The following is a 6000-nucleotide window of genomic DNA, read 5'->3' as shown; positions in this document are numbered from 1 at the left end:
GCCTCTTTGTTCTTTTTGTGTCTTCATTTCCTGTTTGTACTGAGGGAAATCTCACTACACTGTTTTAACTTAGGGCAAATACGTTCTGTATCTCATGTTTAGATAGCTGTCAAATGTACTGGGTTTTCCTCCCTGAAATTGCAACTTGATTATTAACTTCCTTGATCTGTCAGGTAGAATAGAATCCACTCTAAACCCTGTGCAACCAGTTCTGCAGATTATGCCTTTTATCTGATAGATAAGTTCAGAGCCATTTCTTACATGGATGTCCTGCTAGAGGTAATGCAGGTTTCCTGTTTGCCACTGGATGCATTCCAACTAAGTTTAAAACTACCTTAGAGCAGTAGCACAGATTGGTGAGGTCTCACAGTTTTTCAAAACAGTGGTTCTCTATCACTTAGCACTTCATGCACAGAACATATATATATGTGTATATGCATATGGATGCATATACTTTTTAAATTTAGCAATAGTTACACAGTCAGCCCCATTGCCTTTTATCATCTCTTCCACTCTGAGTTTCATTTGAGAAACTAGTTTTTCAGTAACTTATTTGCTAATACTATCTTCCTATCTGAGGTGTGTTACACAAACGGCAGGAATTGCACCTCTTTTAATTACATCCTGGGGGGTCAAGTAGCTCTAGCCTCTTGTAGAAAATTTCTGTAAGCTACTCAGTACTGGGCTTCCTTTGAAGAAGGCTGCTGACAAACTGGTATGCAGAATCTGTTCATAGTGAGATCAGCTGGCAGGGAAGATCGCATCTGCTTTGATGGCTTTTGTGCCGTCACAAGCCATGGGCCTGCTGCCAAGTATCTCTCATCTGAATTGCCATTTGTTTTCCTTGTGGATGGCCAGGTGCCAGCTCTTGCATAACAGAATTTTTTTTTTTAGGGGCAGACCTGTGGCAGTCCTGCATTTTGCCTTCAAAGTTGGTTGCTGGCACATGCTTCCCAAGCATCACTGGTCTGGTTATTTATTTCTGGTCTCCTGTATGGGCAGTCATGACAGCATGGGTATTCTCCTGGGCAGCAATTTTATAGCTGATTTCTTCCCCTTCCCCACTAAGCGTATGAGTACTGGGGTTGAACAATGCTCCTATCAAACTCACAGACTGCAGTTGGCACACAACAGGTAATTTGGTCAGACTGCTCAGCTTGAGCACACTGGCTCTTCTCACCCATCCCATGCCCTGTCGCAGTAGAGAGGAGTGGCAAATGGTGGTAGCAGACTTCAGAGGACTGAGAGTGGGTTGAAATTTGGGAGATATCTGTTTAGGTCTGCATTAAGATCACCTCTTTTTTATTCTTTTTCTCTCTTGGTGGAGAAAGGCAGTGCAAGTCCCTGTAAGCAGGTGTTGCCCTCATTATTTGTCATCTGGCTGTCACAGGCTCCCTCTTTTGCCAACCTAGATGGGCATGAGAATATGATAGAGAGTGAAGCGATTCTGCCCATTTCATCATCAATCAGGCAAGAACTTGGAGTGTGCCATGTCTCCTTGACGGACAGATCTTTTGGGTCCAGCAACATGTTAGGGGCATATAGTCAATACTTGAACTCAAGCGTGGTTGACCCTCTTCGATGAGTCTGACTACCTGGGCATGCTCCACACCAGCAGGACAGCAGCATTCTCTTGTTCCTTTCCTCACCAACGTCTGTGCGTGCTCCCACTGTGGCTTGTGGCTATTTCCTGCTCACAGGTCCCTTATACAGGAAAAGGAAAGTGGTTCTTGGTCCCTCTGTACCTGGTTTTGGTACGTTTTGTTTTTTTTCTGCACAGTCCTACTTCTGGAGAATGGAGAGCATCAGTAACTGTCATTCTACTGAGGGTGGCTTTTCAGAGGAACAGGAGTTTGAGAGTAAAAGAAACAGTTGCCAGATGGTTTATTCAGGTACCTCATGGGTACAGAGATGAGGTAAGAAGCTAATATTTCCCCATCCTGGCTGAGCAGGGGGCTCAGTGATTGCAGAAAGGCCTGCTGGTTTCCCTTCAACCACTCCTCAGGTCAGCTAAGTGACGATGTGCTACATGTCAGCACAAGACAGCAAAAGCCAAGGGAAGGCCGTGCTGCTGTGTGCTGCTGTAAACCACAGCACGGTAGTGCCCTAGGAGAAGCAACCAAGCAAGGGCCAGTGGAAAAGCTGGCTGGAAATCTCTTGGCAGATGCTACATCTTTGTGTGGCGCTGCAATTTAGCTTTGAAGCCCACTTCATGTTATGTGAGTTTTCCCGAGCGCTGGCTGACTGCCTGGCTGGCTGGGGGAAGGAGGTAGGTGGTGTGTGACTTCACTGCTCTGAATGTTTCAGAGCTAAATAAATTACTGTTGGTATATGTATGTTGTGTTTATACCATAAAAGCTGCTCTCTGGGGTGCTTTGGCAGTGTGGGGTACCAGCCTACAGTGTGCAGCAGGCAGGAGGATAAGAGGCTGAGGCCCACGTGGGCCACTGGAGAAGAGCTGCCTCACGGCGGTGGAGCAGGGGTGTCCGTGTGAGCCTCTGCCCATCTGACCTGCCCCGAGGGAGGTTCTGGCTTGGGTGGGGCCAACCCAAAGCATCCTGAGGATTTCTCCACACTGATGCCAGCCTTCATCTGAGCAAAAAGCAGACGCGAAAGGCTGAAGCAATCTTCCCTTAAACATGGCAGAGACCCACATGCTTCAGGGAAGAATCTCTGGCTCAAGGAGTGTGGTTGGGCCTCCCAGTGTGGGACAGGTCAGGGAGCAGAGGCAGCCTCTTGTGGCTTCGGCTGTCTGTGGGGCCAGCGCCTCAGCCTGCCGCTGCGGGAGGTCTCGGGATCCAGGCTGCAAAGCAGCTGCACGGTGGGTCACAGTGCTCCATGTTGAATGAACACATGGAAATGCTCCTGGAGGAGTTAAGTGCTGAGGTTTCAGGGCAGCAGTATAGGCAGATGTGGTGTAACCCACCGCATATTCTGCACGCACAAGCATAACCCAGCAAATTTTTTTCAAACAAATAGGAATGCATGCAAGGCTTTTAGGACAGATCAGTGGTTTAAATCCTCTATTCGCTGTGGTTTTGGTCTGCCACACTGAGCACTAAAAGTGCTCTGAATTTACTGTCAAGCCACAGTTCAAGAGTTTGTCTGAGTACCTTGAAACCTTCATCTATAGCAACACTGTCTAGTTCAGCAAATGTAGGTCACTGGGGGTGCTCGTGGGTGCAAGCCAACTCTCGCAAAATGTTTCATAGGAGTGAAGTTTCCAAATGCTTTTCTTCATCCCTGCCTCCTCCTCCTCTATTTGGATCCTTCACTGATCCTTTTGAAAGTAAGTAATGGAGATACTAAGTACAGACTAGAACCATACATTATTTTGGGTTTATGTCTGTGTTCTTCTCAGGGCAGTAACAAATTAATTCTCCTCATGTTAACAGTCATTTCCATAAACTCTCTGTCTTAGAATTACATACAGTGGTGAACTGCAGCTGAAGTGAATTAAAATCTGTGATTTAATAAGTTTCTACTTTTTTGAGGAAGCCTGAGATACAATTTTTGTAGCTACACAATATTCCTACCAACAAACTCTGCTGCTGGCAAGAAAGCCATGTGCTTTGCTCAACACCTACAAGTGTTGGCTTCCCCAGGTTATGATAGCGTGTGACAAAATGTCTTCTAGGAGAACTGATGGCCTCTGTCATCTTGGACCCAGTTATGGCATCCTGGAGTGGGGTGTCACCAACATAAAGCTTCTCTGATGGTGGGTTTTGCCCCTTCTGCACAAGCAGTAGAGGGTTTGTGCTTTTAGTCCTGCAGAGGTCAGTCCCACTGGTGGCTTCAGGAAGGTTTGTTTTGTGATACAACTTGTAGCTCCTGATGCATTTTATGGCAATGCATCTACTGCTGTTTACAAACCTTTGGCTGCCCTGACAGACTCTCATTTGATGAGTTTAACACAGGTATTTACACAATCATCCATTTTTCAGCCTATTATTTTAAAAGCCTGCTTACATGCTGATCTGTCCAGATTCACAGTGTTGGCACTCCTCGTACATTTTCCAACAGCCTGAAATGCTCAGACGGTTGGTAATGGGGCCTCCTACCAGCAGCTGGAGATTGGAAACAGGCGCATCTCGGTGACATCATCCCCTGCAAGGAGCTCGGGGCTGGAGCCCATCTCCCTGCATCCTGGCGGGCAGCTGTCTGCTCCTGCCTGCCTGGCCAGGCCCTGCACACTCATGGTGTGCTGATAACCCTGCCCAGGAGTGATGCTGCAGCTGGTACCCTGTGCTTGGTGGCTCTCAGGAGGCAAGCAGCGCCTGCATCAAAACACAAATGTGCTTATATGGAAAGCTGTTGCTCTGGTGTGGTCGGTCACTCTTCCCTTCAGGATTAGCTAAAATGCTCCCCAGTGATGGCTGAGCTTGGACCTACAGCACTCTTCCTGCATCCCCTGTCCTAAAGCAGCAACAGTCCTGCACCCTGCTGCGTGCTTGGAAGCCCTCTCCAGAAATGTTTGGATGCATTTGCTTCTCTGTAAACACTTTGCTGCCCACCAGGAGGCATCCCCCAAAGAAGAGGCTGGGGAGCAAGAGGGGAGCTGGATTAAGCTGCATTTTCCAGACAAAAGAGTAAGGGAGGGACAGAGAGCTAAACTGGCATTCCTTCCTCTCTGACCCTCCCTTGCACCTGAAAAAGATTACAGTAATTGATGACACAAAGCACAAAGGTCTGTGTCGCGGTAGAGATGGACACGACAAGCGATTGATGCAGACAAAATGTCCGACACTTTATTATCTACGCTCCTCTTTTATATATGCTTTACAAAGCCATGTGCTCATTTAATTGGTTACACAGTTGTTTTTCAACATTGCTATTGGTTGGCTTTTACTCTTCTTCTCTGCTTCTTAGTACGTGCAGAATTGTGGCTCCTCCATCCAACTCCCTTGCTCACAGTTCCTCTTATCTTGCTTGTTCAGCTCTTCTCAGGACTTTCCAGCCCCTCATGGGTACACTGGAATTTCATCAAGGCCAAATTCTTCTTCAATCAGGCTGCCTCCCCCGACAGGTCTGCACTGACCTGTTCCTAGAAATAGCTCCTCTGGGCTCTTGCTATTCAAAGTGCAGTTCCCAAAAAAGCAATGCTGCATTCAGCAGCTGGTGGGGCCACAGCTGGTTGTGAGCACAGCTGGCCAGATGTTGCAGGCCTGGGTGCAGACATGCCCATGCAGATGTTGCAGAACTGGGTGCCTGCTGGGAGGTCACAGTGGTGGGTAGTGGGGTCTCTGTGCCCGTGGGGAGGGCAGCATGCTCTTCCTGCCTTGACCCCAGCAGCACTTGCACAAAGGGTTTGGGAGCAGGGGATGCAAGCAGGACTTACCCCAAAGCCCTGTGCTGCCTGAGGGCGGCCACATGGTACTCACAACATTTCTAAAATTCCTGCCCTTGCTGCTATGTGAAGAAATCACGTCACCGTCCAATGACTGGCAAGCAGTAGGCTGGCAAAGCTTCCTCCACAGATGCTTTGGCTGATGGTCTCTGGCAGTATGCCCCCTTGCAAATATCTGCCTAACCAAAGCTATGCGTGGTCACCCAGTCAGAGTTGTAGCACCGAAGAGGAGGGCATGCAACTACACCACTTGCCTTGGAGCAGCTCTGTGCAGCCTGCACCTCTCTGGGAGCATTTCCAGAACCCTTGGTCACTTCCACAGAGTGGTTGTTTCAGGGGACACGCTTCCCCATGCTGCGAGCAGGTAACAACCTGGGTTTACCCCAGCTCCTCTGGGATCTGTCTCATGCCTCTATTTAGTTTATTAGGAGAGACAATGTCTCCAACCAGCTGATGGCAGCGTTTAAGAGAGACACAGCTCTCTGTGTTGAGGTAAACATCCTATTGTAAAACTACTGGGAGAAGAAACATGTTCTTGGTGATTCATCAGGCTACACCTATAAAAGTGTCTGGGAATATTCTCAGATGCCAGAATGAGACCACCCCTATCATTACACTGCTTGGGATGGGCCCTGCCATGATGTTGGCCCAGG

Source organism: Strix uralensis, chromosome Z (genome assembly GCF_047716275.1).
Source record: "Strix uralensis isolate ZFMK-TIS-50842 chromosome Z, bStrUra1, whole genome shotgun sequence".
NCBI lineage: Eukaryota > Metazoa > Chordata > Aves > Strigiformes > Strigidae > Strix > Strix uralensis.
Note: the sequence above shows the minus strand (reverse complement) of the source record.